This window comes from Ranitomeya variabilis, chromosome 5 (assembly GCF_051348905.1).
Source record: "Ranitomeya variabilis isolate aRanVar5 chromosome 5, aRanVar5.hap1, whole genome shotgun sequence".
Taxonomy (NCBI): Eukaryota; Metazoa; Chordata; class Amphibia; order Anura; family Dendrobatidae; genus Ranitomeya; species Ranitomeya variabilis.
This window is the reverse complement of record NC_135236.1, coordinates 592,628,465-592,643,736: the sequence shown is the minus strand read 5'-3', so window position 1 is coordinate 592,643,736 and position 15,272 is coordinate 592,628,465. Positions and strand designations below refer to the sequence as shown.

The 15,272-nt window shown below is 34.5% G+C and overlaps 7 non-coding genes across 7 annotated transcripts; all 7 read left to right on the top strand.

The window, feature by feature from the left end:
• Nucleotides 1-3,732: 3,732 nt before the first annotated feature.
• Nucleotides 3,733-3,814, top strand: TRNAL-AAG (transfer RNA leucine (anticodon AAG)). Its single transcript has one exon. It is a non-coding gene; the product is annotated as a tRNA-Leu (tRNA).
• Nucleotides 3,815-6,486: 2,672 nt separating this feature from the next.
• Nucleotides 6,487-6,568, top strand: TRNAL-UAG (transfer RNA leucine (anticodon UAG)). Its single transcript has one exon. It is a non-coding gene; the product is annotated as a tRNA-Leu (tRNA).
• A 231-nt stretch (nt 6,569-6,799) lies between these two features.
• Nucleotides 6,800-6,881, top strand: TRNAL-AAG (transfer RNA leucine (anticodon AAG)). Its single transcript has one exon. It is a non-coding gene; the product is annotated as a tRNA-Leu (tRNA).
• Nucleotides 6,882-7,837: 956 nt separating this feature from the next.
• TRNAL-UAG (transfer RNA leucine (anticodon UAG)) lies at nt 7,838-7,919 on the top strand. Its single transcript has one exon. It is a non-coding gene; the product is annotated as a tRNA-Leu (tRNA).
• A 231-nt stretch (nt 7,920-8,150) lies between these two features.
• TRNAL-AAG (transfer RNA leucine (anticodon AAG)) lies at nt 8,151-8,232 on the top strand. The gene has a single exon. It is a non-coding gene; the product is annotated as a tRNA-Leu (tRNA).
• A 2,985-nt stretch (nt 8,233-11,217) lies between these two features.
• On the top strand, nt 11,218-11,299 carry TRNAL-AAG (transfer RNA leucine (anticodon AAG)). Its single transcript has one exon. It is a non-coding gene; the product is annotated as a tRNA-Leu (tRNA).
• Nucleotides 11,300-12,568: 1,269 nt separating this feature from the next.
• Nucleotides 12,569-12,650, top strand: TRNAL-AAG (transfer RNA leucine (anticodon AAG)). Its single transcript has one exon. It is a non-coding gene; the product is annotated as a tRNA-Leu (tRNA).
• The last annotated feature ends 2,622 nt before the right edge of the window (nt 12,651-15,272 follow it).

Sequence of the window (15,272 nt, the reverse complement as noted above, 5' to 3'; positions counted from 1 at the left end):
AGCATATGCTTTAAACCCACTGCTGCCAGTATTATGAGATCTTGAAATGTTTTTGTACTTATTCTTATGATTTTGCTAACATGCAAATTAGCATGTGATTTAATCTTCTTTTGTATTTGCATGATTTTCCAGTTTTCAGTTCAGATAAAGACTGTTGAAAGAATCCTTGCTTTTTTCTAATGTTTAGAGACATGCCCATTCAAATCCCACTGCTGCCATTATTATGAGGTTTTGAGAACCCTTTGATCTAATTCTTATGATTTTGTATTTTCATGAGTGTGTTAATTTCTGTTTAGGAAAAGACAGTTGAAAGAATCATTGATTTTTCCTATTGTTAAGAGACTTACCCATATTCCAACAGACTTGTGAGTTCAAATCCCACTGCTGCCACTAGTATGAGTTCTTTTAAACCTTTTTATCTCATTCTTATAATTATGCTAACATGCAAAATTAGCATATGCTTTAATCTCACTGCTGCCAGTATTATGAGATCTTGAAATGTTTTTGTACTTATTCTTATGATTTTGCTAGCATGCAAATTAGCATGTGATATAATCTTCTTTTGTATTTGTATGATTTAGCAGTTTTCAGTTAAGATAAAGACCGTTGATAGAATCTTTGTTTTTGCCTAATGTTTAGAGACATGCCCATTTTCCAAAATGTACTAATTTTAAATGTTGTCAAATGTACTTCACTTTCTCTAAGGAAGCTTAATTAACCATGCTGTTTAAGGTAGCATGGCTGAGTGGTCTAAGGTGCTGGATTTAGGCTCCAGTCTCTTTGGAGGCGTGGGTTCAAATCCCACTGCTGCCAACATGTTGAGGTTTTGAAAACCTTTTCAGCTTATATTTATGATTTTGCTAATAGAAAGATTAGCATATTTTTGTATGAGTGCGTGCTTTGCTTTTTTGGAAAAGACAAAAGATAGAATCATTGCTTTTTCCTTTTTGTTTAGAGACCTATCCATTTTCCACAATGCACAAGTTTAAAATGTAGTCAGATACACTAAACTTACTCTAAGGAAGCTCTTTTAATGATGCATTAGGTAGCATGGCCGAGCGGTCTAAGGCGCTGGATTAAGGCTCCAGTCTCTTCGGAGGCGTGGGTTCAAATCCCACTGCTGTCAGTATTATGAGGTTTTGAGAACCCTTTGATCTAATTCTGAGTATTTTGTATTTCCATGAGTGTGTGCATTTCTGTTTTGGAAAAGACAGTTGAAAGAATCATTGATTGTTCCTATTGTTTAGAGACTTACCTAAATTTTAACAGACTTGTGGGTTCAAATGCCACTAGTATGAGTTCTTTTAAACCTTTTTATCTTATTCTTATAATTATGCTAACATGCAAAATTAGCATATGCTTTAAACCCACTGCTGCCAGTATTATGAGATCTTGAATTGTTTTTGTACTTATTCTTATGATTTTGCTAACATGCAAATTAGCATGTGATTTAATCTTCTTTTGTATTTGCATGATTTTCCAGTTTTCAGTTCAGATAAAGACTGTTGAAAGAATCCTTGCTTTTTTCTAATGTTTAGAGACATGCCCATTCAAATCCCACTGCTGCCATTATTATGAGGTTTTGAGAACCCTTTGATCTAATTCTTATGATTTTGTATTTTCATGAGTGTGTTAATTTCTGTTTAGGAAAAGACAGTTGAAAGAATCATTGATTTTTCCTATTGTTAAGAGACTTACCCATATTCCAACAGACTTGTGAGTTCAAATCCCACTGCTGCCACTAGTATGAGTTCTTTTAAACCTTTTTATCTCATTCTTATAATTATGCTAACATGCAAAATTAGCATATGCTTTAATCTCACTGCTGCCAGTATTATGAGATCTTGAAATGTTTTTGTACTTATTCTTATGATTTTGCTAGCATGCAAATTAGCATGTGATATAATCTTCTTTTGTATTTGTATGATTTAGCAGTTTTCAGTTAAGATAAAGACCGTTGATAGAATCTTTGTTTTTGCCTAATGTTTAGAGACATGCCCATTTTCCAAAATGTACTAATTTTAAATGTTGTCAAATGTACTTCACTTTCTCTAAGGGAGCTTAATTAACCATGCTTTTTAAGGTAGCATGGCCGAGTGGTCTAAGGTGCTGGATTTAGGCTCCACTCTCTTTGGAGGCGTGGGTTCAAATCCCACTGCTGCCAACATATTGAGGTTTTGAAAACCTTTTCAGCTTATATTTATGATTTTGCTAATAGAAAAATTAGCATATTTTTGTATGAGTGCGTGCTTTGCTTTTTTGGAAAAGACAAAAGATAGAATCATTGCTTTTTCCTTTTTGTTTAGAGACCTATCCATTTTCCACAATGCACAAGTTTAAAATGTAGTCAGATACACTAAACTTACTCTAAGGAAGCTCTTTTAATGATGCCTTAGGTAGCATGGCCAAGCGGTCTAAGGCGCTGGATTAAGGCTCCAGTCTCTTCGGAGGCGTGGGTTCAAATCCCACTGCTGCCAGTATTATGAGGTTTTGAGAACCCTTTGATCTAATTCTAAGTATTTTGTATTTCCATGAGTGTGTGCATTTCTGTTTTGGAAAAGACAGTTTTAGACTTTAGTTTAGAGACTTACCTAAATTTTTTACAGACTTGTGGGTTCAAATGCCACTAGTATGAGTTCTTTTAAACCTTTTTATCTTATTCTTATAATTATGCTAACATGCAAAATTAGCATATGCTTCAAACCCACTGCTGCCAGTATTATGAGATCTTGAAATGTTTTTGTACTTATTCTTATGATTTTGCTAACATGCAAATTAGCATGTGATTTAATCTTCTTTTGTATTTGCATGATTTTCCAGTTTTCAGTTCAGATAAAGACTGTTGAAAGAATCCTTGCTTTTTTCTAATGTTTAGAGACATGCCCATTCAAATCCCACTGCTGCCATTATTATGAGGTTTTGAGAACCCTTTGATCTAATTCTTATGATTTTGTATTTTCATGAGTGTGTTAATTTCTGGTTAGGAAAAGACAGTTGAAAGAATCATTGATTTTTCCTATTGTTAAGAGACTTACCCATATTCCAACAGACTTGTGAGTTCAAATCCCACTGCTGCCACTAGTATGAGTTCTTTTAAACCTTTTTATCTCATTCTTATAATTATGCTAACATGCAAAATTAGCATATGCTTTAATCTCACTGCTGCCAGTATTATGAGATCTTGAAATGTTTTTGTACTTATTCTTATGATTTTGCTAGCATGCAAATTAGCATGTGATATAATCTTCTTTTGTATTTGTATGATTTAGCAGTTTTCAGTTAAGATAAAGACCGTTGATAGAATCTTTGTTTTTGCCTTATGTTTAGAGACATGCCCATTTTCCAAAATGTACTAATTTTAAATGTTGTCAAATGTACTTCACTTTCTCTAAGGAAGCTTAATTAACCATGCTGTTTAAGGTAGCATGGCCGAGTGGTCTAAGGCACTGGATTTAGGCTCCAGTCTCTTTGGAGTTGTGGGTTCAAATCCCACTGCTGCCAACATATTGAGGTTTTGAAAACCTTTTCAGCTTATATTTATGATTTTGCTAATAGAAAGATTAGCATATTTTTGTATGAGTGCGTGCTTTGCTTTTTTGGAAAAGACAAAAGATAGAATCATTGCTTTTTCCTTTTTGTTTAGAGACCTATCCATTTTCCACAATGCACAAGTTTAAAATGTAGTCAGATACACTAAACTTACTCTAAGGAAGCTCTTTTAATGATGCATTAGGTAGCATGGCCGAGCGGTCTAAGGCGCTGGATTAAGGCTCCAGTCTCTTCGGAGGCGTGGGTTCAAATCCCACTGCTGCCAGTATTATGAGGTTTTGAGAACCCTTTGATCTAATTCTGAGTATTTTGTATTTCCATGAGTGTGTGCATTTCTGTTTTGGAAAAGACAGTTGAAAGAATCATTGATTGTTCCTATTGTTTAGAGACTTACCTAAATTTTAACAGACTTGTGGGTTCAAATGCCACTAGTATGAGTTCTTTTAAACCTTTTTATCTTATTCTTATAATAATGCTAACATGCAAAATTAGCATATGCTTTAAACCCACTGCTGCCAGTATTATGAGATCTTGAAATGTTTTTGTACTTATTCTTATGATTTTGCTAACATGCAAATTAGCATGTGATTTAATCTTCTTTTGTATTTGCATGATTTTGCAGTTTTCAGTTCAGATAAAGACTGTTGATAGAATCCTTGCTTTTTTCTAATGTTTAGAGACATGCCCATTCAAATCCCACTGCTGCCAGTATTATGAGGTTTTGAGAACCCTTTGATCTAATTCTGAGGATTTTGTATTTCCATGAGTGTGTGCATTTCTGTTTTGGAAAAGACAGTTTTCGACTTTAGTTTAGAGACTTACCTAAATTTTAACAGACTTGTGGGTTCAAATGCCACTAGTATGAGTTCTTTTAAACCTTTTTATCTTATTCTTATAATTATGCTAACATGCAAAATTAGCATATGCGTTAAACCCACTGCTGCCAGTATTATGAGATCTTGAAATGTTTTTGTACTTATTCTTATGATTTTGCTAACATGCAAATTAGCATGTGATTTAATCTTCTTTTGTATTTGCATGATTTTCCAGTTTTCAGTTCAGATAAAGACTGTTGAAAGAATCCTTGCTTTTTTCTAATGTTTAGAGACATGCCCATTCAAATCCCACTGCTGCCATTATTATGAGGTTTTGAGAACCCTTTGATCTAATTCTTATGATTTTGTATTTTCATGAGTGTGTTAATTTCTGTTTAGGAAGAGACAGTTGAAAGAATCTTTGATTTTTCCTATTGTTAAGAGACTTACCCATATTCCAACAGACTTGTGAGTTCAAATCCCACTGCTGCCACTAGTATGAGTTCTTTTAAACCTTTTTATCTCATTCTTATAATTATGCTAACATGCAAAATTAGCATATGCTTTAATCTCACTGCTGCCAGTATAATGAGATCTTGAAATGTTTTTGTACTTATTCTTATGATTTTGCTAGCATGCAAATTAGCATGTGATATAATCTTCTTTTGTATTTGTATGATTTAGCAGTTTTCAGTTAAGATAAAGACCGTTGATAGAATCTTTGTTTTTGCCTAATGTTTAGAGACATGCCCATTTTCCAAAATGTACTAATTTTAAATGTTTTCAACAAGCGGTACAGAGACCACACATAGAGTATAATCCTTGTGTAAATATTTTATTGAAGGCAAGTAAACATGCACACATAAGAAATACAATAATAAAGCTAAAAACACTACTGGATACCACAATATATATATATAGTCACAGACAGATCCGTACTGGCTACAAGAGAGCCTGCTCAACTTCTCGTGATGAGCTTTTGTATCAGACTACATCTAAGAAAAGTGATGACTCTCAGGTGAGATTAATTACCCCGTTCAACAGCCAATGGCAAGAATTTACTCAAATAATTAAGAAACATTGGGCTGTATTGAAGTCTGACCCGATTCTAAAAAAGGTCCTCCCAGATAGACCCATGATTACAGCCAAAAGGTCTAATAACCTTCGGGACTTGCTTGTTCACAGCCATTATTCCCCTAAGGATAAAAAGAAGGCCATGAGTGAACCCATTAACGGGTTCTTTCCATGTACCTTTTGCAAAGGCTGTCAGAACCATATTAAAAGCAAGGAATTTTCCAATCCCCAGGAAGGCCGTGTTTTTAAAATTCGCCATCAGCTCACTTGCGCCTCTAAAGGCGTGATTTATCATGCACAATGTCCTTGTGACAAAGTGTATATTGGAATGACAACGCGCGAATTAAAACTGAGAACAAGGGAACATGTTCGGGATATTGAACGGGCCAAGACTGCAAAGGATGTTGATCCCAAAACTCTTAAAACTCTTGCTCGGCATTTCTATACACATCATGAATGCAATGCAAACAAGCTCAAAATTAGGGCTATTGATCAAGTTTCATTGGGTCCTCGTGGCGGTGATCTATTTAAAGCCCTTGCAAAGGTTGAAAGCCGGTGGATTTACCGACTTAACACGGTTACCCCGGTTGGTCTTAATGAAAATTTCGGGTTCGGATCCTTTTTATAATTAACATCATTCACGTTTTTTAGGGGGGTTTGGGTTTCGATTGTATATATTTGTGGTTTTAATTATTGTTTTAAATTTTAGAGTTCTGGCCAACTGATGTATATTATGGTGAAGCACATTTACGTCCCAATTGATTAATGAATTAGTGGAAAGAGACCTACATATGGAGTTCAAGAACCAGTTACTGCTATCAACGCACTGCTATGTTGTTTGTTCTAATGTTTATCTGTATATGTTGTAATGTATTTACGCTTTTGTATACACACATATTTATTATTCACATACTGCATTATTGAACATATGCCTTATTGAGTTTATGTCCTATTTAGTTTTGGGGCATTCTAGTTTTGTTGTTAATTTTAAATGTTGTCAAATGTACTTCACTTTGTCTAAGGAAGCTTAATTAACCATACTGTTTAAGGTAGCATGGCCGAGTGGTCTAAGGCGCTGGATTTAGGCTCCAGTCTCTTTGGAGGCGTGGGTTCAAATCCCACTGCTGCCAACATATTGAGGTTTTGAAAACCTTTTCAGCTTATATTTATGATTTTGCTAATAGAAAAATTAGCATATTTTTGTATGAGTGCGTGCTTTGCTTTTTTGGAAAAGACAAAAGATAGAATCATTGCTTTTTCCTTTTTGTTTAGAGACCTATCCATTTTCCACAATGCACAAATTTAAAATGTAGTCAGATACACTAAACTTACTCTCAGGAAGCTCTTTTAATGATGCATTAGGTAGCATGGCCGAGCGGTCTAAGGCGCTGGATTAAGGCTCCAGTCTCTTCGGAGGCGTGGGTTCAAATCCCACTGCTGCCAGTATTATGAGGTTTTGAGAACCCTTTGATCTAATTCTGAGGATTTTGTATTTCCATGAGTGTGTGCATATCTGTTTTGGAAAAGACAGTTGAAAGAATCATTGATTGTTCCTATTGTTTAGAGACTTACCTAAATTTTAACAGACTTGTGGGTTCAAATGCCACTAGTATGAGTTCTTTTAAACCTTTTTATCTTATTCTTATAATAATGCTAACATGCAAAATTAGCATATGCTTTAAACCCACTGCTGCCAGTATTATGAGATCTTGAAATGTTTTTGTACTTATTCTTATGATTTTGCTAACATGCAAATTAGCATGTGATTTAATCTTCTTTTGTATTTGCATGATTTTCCAGTTTTCAGTTCAGATAAAGACTGTTGAAAGAATCCTTGCTTTTTTCTAATGTTTAGAGACATGCCCATTCAAATCCCACTGCTGCCATTATTATGAGGTTTTGAGAACCCTTTGATCTAATTCTTATGATTTTGTATTTTCATGAGTGTGTTAATTTCTGTTTAGGAAGAGACAGTTGAAAGAATCTTTGATTTTTCCTATTGTTAAGAGACTTACCCATATTCCAACAGACTTGTGAGTTCAAATCCCACTGCTGCCACTAGTATGAGTTCTTTTAAACCTTTTTATCTCATTCTTATAATTATGCTAACATGCAAAATTAGCATATGCTTTAATCTCACTGCTGCCAGTATAATGAGATCTTGAAATGTTTTTGTACTTATTCTTATGATTTTGCTAGCATGCAAATTAGCATGTGATATAATCTTCTTTTGTATTTGTATGATTTAGCAGTTTTCAGTTAAGATAAAGACCGTTGATAGAATCTTTGTTTTTGCCTAATGTTTAGAGACATGCCCATTTTCCAAAATGTACTAATTTTAAATGTTGTCAAATGTACTTCACTTTCTCTAAGGAAGCTTAATTAACCATACTGTTTAAGGTAGCATGGCCGAGTGGTCTAAGGCACTGGATTTAGGCTCCAGTCTCTTTGGAGGCGTGGGTTCAAATCCCACTGCTGCCAACATGTTGAGGTTTTGAAAACCTTTTCAGCTTATATTTATGATTTTGCTAATAGAAAAATTAGCATATTTTTGTATGAGTGTGTGCTTTGCTTTTTTGGAAAAGACAAAAGATAGAATCATTGCTTTTTCCTTTTTGTTTAGAGACCTATCCATTTTCCACAATGCACAAGTTTAAAATGTAGTCAGATACACTAAACTTACTCTAAGGAAGCTCTTTTAATGATGCATTAGGTAGCATGGCCGAGCGGTCTAAGGCGCTGGATTAAGGCTCCAGTCTCTTTGGAGGCGTGGGTTCAAATCCCACTGCTGCCAGTATTATGAGGTTTTGAGAACCCTTTGATCTAATTCTGAGGATTTTGTATTTCCATGAGTGTGTGCATTTCTGTTTTGGAAAAGACAGTTGAAAGAATCATTGATTGTTCCTATTGTTTAGAGACTTACCTAAATTTTAACAGACTTGTGGGTTCAAATGCCACTAGTATGAGTTCTTTTAAACCTTTTTATCTTATTCTTATAATAATGCTAACATGCAAAATTAGCATATGCTTTAAACCCACTGCTGCCAGTATTATGAGATCTTGAAATGTTTTTGTACTTATTCTTATGATTTTGCTAACATGCAAATTAGCATGTGATTTAATCTTCTTTTGTATTTGCATGATTTTGCAGTTTTCAGTTCAGATAAAGACTGTTGATAGAATCCTTGCTTTTTTCTAATGTTTAGAGACATGCCCATTCAAATCCCACTGCTGCCAGTATTATGAGGTTTTGAGAACCCTTTGATCTAATTCTGAGGATTTTGTATTTCCATGAGTGTGTGCATTTCTGTTTTGGAAAAGACAGTTTTCGACTTTAGTTTAGAGACTTACCTAAATTTTAACAGACTTGTGGGTTCAAATGCCACTAGTATGAGTTCTTTTAAACCTTTTTATCTTATTCTTATAATTATGCTAACATGCAAAATTAGCATATGCGTTAAACCCACTGCTGCCAGTATTATGAGATCTTGAAATGTTTTTGTACTTATTCTTATGATTTTGCTAACATGCAAATTAGCATGTGATTTAATCTTCTTTTGTATTTGCATGATTTTCCAGTTTTCAGTTCAGATAAAGACTGTTGAAAGAATCCTTGCTTTTTTCTAATGTTTAGAGACATGCCCATTCAAATCCCACTGCTGCCATTATTATGAGGTTTTGAGAACCCTTTGATCTAATTCTTATGATTTTGTATTTTCATGAGTGTGTTAATTTCTGTTTAGGAAGAGACAGTTGAAAGAATCTTTGATTTTTCCTATTGTTAAGAGACTTACCCATATTCCAACAGACTTGTGAGTTCAAATCCCACTGCTGCCACTAGTATGAGTTCTTTTAAACCTTTTTATCTCATTCTTATAATTATGCTAACATGCAAAATTAGCATATGCTTTAATCTCACTGCTGCCAGTATAATGAGATCTTGAAATGTTTTTGTACTTATTCTTATGATTTTGCTAGCATGCAAATTAGCATGTGATATAATCTTCTTTTGTATTTGTATGATTTAGCAGTTTTCAGTTAAGATAAAGACCGTTGATAGAATCTTTGTTTTTGCCTAATGTTTAGAGACATGCCCATTTTCCAAAATGTACTAATTTTAAATGTTTTCAACAAGCGGTACAGAGACCACACATAGAGTATAATCCTTGTGTAAATATTTTATTGAAGGCAAGTAAACATGCACACATAAGAAATACAATAATAAAGCTAAAAACACTACTGGATACCACAATATATATATATAGTCACAGACAGATCCGTACTGGCTACAAGAGAGCCTGCTCAACTTCTCGTGATGAGCTTTTGTATCAGACTACATCTAAGAAAAGTGATGACTCTCAGGTGAGATTAATTACCCCGTTCAACAGCCAATGGCAAGAATTTACTCAAATAATTAAGAAACATTGGGCTGTATTGAAGTCTGACCCGATTCTAAAAAAGGTCCTCCCAGATAGACCCATGATTACAGCCAAAAGGTCTAATAACCTTCGGGACTTGCTTGTTCACAGCCATTATTCCCCTAAGGATAAAAAGAAGGCCATGAGTGAACCCATTAACGGGTTCTTTCCATGTACCTTTTGCAAAGGCTGTCAGAACCATATTAAAAGCAAGGAATTTTCCAATCCCCAGGAAGGCCGTGTTTTTAAAATTCGCCATCAGCTCACTTGCGCCTCTAAAGGCGTGATTTATCATGCACAATGTCCTTGTGACAAAGTGTATATTGGAATGACAACGCGCGAATTAAAACTGAGAACAAGGGAACATGTTCGGGATATTGAACGGGCCAAGACTGCAAAGGATGTTGATCCCAAAACTCTTAAAACTCTTGCTCGGCATTTCTATACACATCATGAATGCAATGCAAACAAGCTCAAAATTAGGGCTATTGATCAAGTTTCATTGGGTCCTCGTGGCGGTGATCTATTTAAAGCCCTTGCAAAGGTTGAAAGCCGGTGGATTTACCGACTTAACACGGTTACCCCGGTTGGTCTTAATGAAAATTTCGGGTTCGGATCCTTTTTATAATTAACATCATTCACGTTTTTTAGGGGGGTTTGGGTTTCGATTGTATATATTTGTGGTTTTAATTATTGTTTTAAATTTTAGAGTTCTGGCCAACTGATGTATATTATGGTGAAGCACATTTACGTCCCAATTGATTAATGAATTAGTGGAAAGAGACCTACATATGGAGTTCAAGAACCAGTTACTGCTATCAACGCACTGCTATGTTGTTTGTTCTAATGTTTATCTGTATATGTTGTAATGTATTTACGCTTTTGTATACACACATATTTATTATTCACATACTGCATTATTGAACATATGCCTTATTGAGTTTATGTCCTATTTAGTTTTGGGGCATTCTAGTTTTGTTGTTAATTTTAAATGTTGTCAAATGTACTTCACTTTGTCTAAGGAAGCTTAATTAACCATACTGTTTAAGGTAGCATGGCCGAGTGGTCTAAGGCGCTGGATTTAGGCTCCAGTCTCTTTGGAGGCGTGGTTTCAAATCCCACTGCTGCCAACATATTGAGGTTTTGAAAACCTTTTCAGCTTATATTTATGATTTTGCTAATAGAAAAATTAGCATATTTTTGTATGAGTGCGTGCTTTGCTTTTTTGGAAAAGACAAAAGATAGAATCATTGCTTTTTCCTTTTTGTTTAGAGACCTATCCATTTTCCACAATGCACAAGTTTAAAATGTAGTCAGATACACTAAACTTACTCTAAGGAAGCTCTTTTAATGACGCATTAGGTAGCATGGCCGAGCGGTCTAAGGCGCTGGATTAAGGCTCCAGTCTCTTCGGAGGCGTGGGTTCAAATCCCACTGCTGCCAGTATTATGAGGTTTTGAGAACCCTTTGATCTAATTCTGAGTATTTTGTATTTCCATGAGTGTGTGCATTTCTGTTTTGGAAAAGACAGTTGAAAGAATCATTGATTGTTCCTATTGTTTAGAGACTTACCTAAATTTTAACAGACTTGTGGGTTCAAATGCCACTAGTATGAGTTCTTTTAAACCTTTTTATCTTATTCTTATAATTATGCTAACATGCAAAATTAGCGTATGCTTTAAACCCACTGCTGCCAGTATTATGAGATCTTGAAATGTTTTTGTACTTATTCTTATGATTTTGCTAACATGCAAATTAGCATGTGATTTAATCTTCTTTTGTATTTGCATGATTTTCCAGTTTTCAGTTCAGATAAAGACTGTTGAAAGAATCCTTGCTTTTTTCTAATGTTTAGAGACATGCCCATTCAAATCCCACTGCTGCCATTATTATGAGGTTTTGAGAACCCTTTGATCTAATTCTTATGATTTTGTATTTTCATGAGTGTGTTAATTTCTGTTTAGGAAGAGACAGTTGAAAGAATCATTGATTTTTCCTATTGTTAAGAGACTTACCCATATTCCAACAGACTTGTGAGTTCAAATCCCACTGCTGCCACTAGTATGAGTTCTTTTAAACCTTTTTATCTCATTCTTATAATTATGCTAACATGCAAAATTAGCATATGCTTTAATCTCACTGCTGCCAGTATAATGAGATCTTGAAATGTTTTTGTACTTATTCTTATGATTTTGCTAGCATGCAAATTAGCATGTGATATAATCTTCTTTTGTATTTGTATGATTTAGCAGTTTTCAGTTAAGATAAAGACCGTTGATAGAATCTTTGTTTTTGCCTAATGTTTAGAGACATGCCCATTTTCCAAAATGTACTAATTTTAAATGTTGTCAAATGTACTTCACTTTCTCTAAGGAAGCTTAATTAACCATACTGTTTAAGGTAGCATGGCCGAGTGGTCTAAGGCGCTGGATTTAGGCTCCAGTCTCTTTGGAGGCGTGGGTTCAAATCCCACTGCTGCAAACATGTTGAGGTTTTGAAAACCTTTTCAGCTTATATTTATGATTTTGCTAATAGAAAAATTAGCATATTTTTGTATGAGTGTGTGCTTTGCTTTTTTGGAAAAGACAAAAGATAGAATCATTGCTTTTTCCTTTTTGTTTAGAGACCTATCCATTTTCCACAATGCACAAGTTTAAAATGTAGTCAGATACACTAAACTTACTCTAAGGAAGCTCTTTTAATGATGCATTAGGTAGCATGGCCGAGCGGTCTAAGGCGCTGGATTAAGGCTCCAGTCTCTTCGGAGGCGTGGGTTCAAATCCCACTGCTGCCAGTATTATCAGGTTTTGAGAACCCTTTGATCTAATTCTGAGGATTTTGTATTTCCATGAGTGTGTGCATTTCTGTTTTGGAAAAGACAGTTGAAAGAATCATTGATTGTTCCTATTGTTTAGAGACTTACCTAAATTTTAACAGACTTGTGGGTTCAAATGCCACTAGTATGAGTTCTTTTAAACCTTTTTATCTTATTCTTATAATAATGCTAACATGCAAAATTAGCATATGCTTTAAACCCACTGCTGCCAGTATTATGAGATCTTGAAATGTTTTTGTACTTATTCTTATGATTTTGCTAACATGCAAATTAGCATGTGATTTAATCTTCTTTTGTATTTGCATGATTTTCCAGTTTTCAGTTCAGATAAAGACTGTTGAAAGAATCCTTGCTTTTTTCTAATGTTTAGAGACATGCCCATTCAAATCCCACTGCTGCCATTATTATGAGGTTTTGAGAACCCTTTGATCTAATTCTTATGATTTTGTATTTTCATGAGTGTGTTAATTTCTGTTTAGGAAGAGACAGTTGAAAGAATCTTTGATTTTTCCTATTGTTAAGAGACTTACCCATATTCCAACAGACTTGTGAGTTCAAATCCCACTGCTGCCACTAGTATGAGTTCTTTTAAACCTTTTTATCTCATTCTTATAATTATGCTAACATGCAAAATTAGCATATGCTTTAATCTCACTGCTGCCAGTATAATGAGATCTTGAAATGTTTTTGTACTTATTCTTATGATTTTGCTAGCATGCAAATTAGCATGTGATATAATCTTCTTTTGTATTTGTATGATTTAGCAGTTTTCAGTTAAGATAAAGACCGTTGATAGAATCTTTGTTTTTGCCTAATGTTTAGAGACATGCCCATTTTCCAAAATGTACTAATTTTAAATGTTGTCAAATGTACTTCACTTTCTCTAAGGAAGCTTAATTATCCATGCTGTTTAAGGTAGCATGGCTGAGTGGTCTAAGGCGCTGGATTTAGGCTCCAGTCTCTTTGGAGGCGTGGGTTCAAATCCCACTGCTGCCAACATATTGAGGTTTTGAAAACCTTTTCAGCTTATATTTATGATTTTTGCTAACAGAAAAATTAGCATATTTTTGTATGAGTGCGTGCTTTGCTTTTTTGGAAAAGACAAAAGATAGAATCATTGCTTTTTCCTTTTTGTTTAGAGACTATCCATTTTCCACAATGCACAAGTTTAAAATGTAGTCAGATACACTAAACTTACTCTAAGGAAGCTCTTTTAATGATGCATTAGGTAGCATGGCCGAGCGGTCTAAGGCGATGGATTAAGGCTCCAGTCTCTTCGGAGGCGTGGGTTCAAATCCCACTGCTGCCAGTATTATGAGGTTTTGAGAACCCTTTGATCTAATTCTGAGGATTTTGTATTTCCATGAGTGTGTGCATTTCTGTTTTGGAAAAGACAGTTTTAGACTTTAGTTTAGAGACTTACCTAAATTTTTTACAGACTTGTGGGTTCAAATGCCACTAGTATGAGTTCTTTTAAACCTTTTTATCTTATTCTTATAATTATGCTAACATGCAAAATTAGCATATGCTTTAAACCCACTGCTGCCAGTATTATGAGATCTTGAAATGTTTTTGTACTTATTCTTATGATTTTGCTAACATGCAAATTAGCATGTGATTTAATCTTCTTTTGTATTTGCATGATTTTCCAGTTTTCAGTTCAGATAAAGACTGTTGAAAGAATCCTTGCTTTTTTCTAATGTTTAGAGACATGCCCATTCAAATCCCACTGCTGCCATTATTATGAGGTTTTGAGAACCCTTTGATCTAATTCTTATGATTTTGTATTTTCATGAGTGTGTTAATTTCTGTTTAGGAAAAGACAGTTGAAAGAATCATTGATTTTTCCTATTGTTAAGAGACTTACCCATATTCCAACAGACTTGTGAGTTCAAATCCCACTGCTGCCACTAGTATGAGTTCTTTTAAACCTTTTTATCTCATTCTTATAATTATGCTAACATGCAAAATTAGCATATGCTTTAATCTCACTGCTGCCAGTATTATGAGATCTTGAAATGTTTTTGTACTTATTCTTATGATTTTGCTAGCATGCAAATTAGCATGTGATATAATCTTCTTTTGTATTTGTATGATTTAGCAGTTTTCAGTTAAGATAAAGACCGTTGATAGAATCTTTGTTTTTGCCTAATGTTTAGAGACATGCCCATTTTCCAAAATGTACTAATTTTAAATGTTGTCAAATGTACTTCACTTTCTCTAAGGAAGCTTAATTATCCATGCTGTTTAAGGTAGCATGGCTGAGTGGTCTAAGGTGCTGGATTTAGGCTCCAGTCTCTTTGGAGGCGTGGGTTCAAATCCCACTGCTGCCAACATATTGAGGTTTTGAAAACCTTTTCAGCTTATATTTATGATTTTGCTAACAGAAAAATTAGCATATTTTTGTATGAGTGCGTGCTTTGCTTTTTTGGAAAAGACAAAAGATAGAATCATTGCTTTTTCCTTTTTGTTTAGAGACTATCCATTTTCCACAATGCACAAGTTTAAAATGTAGTCAGATACACTAAACTTACTCTAAGGAAGCTCTTTTAATGATGCATTAGGTAGCATGGCCGAGCG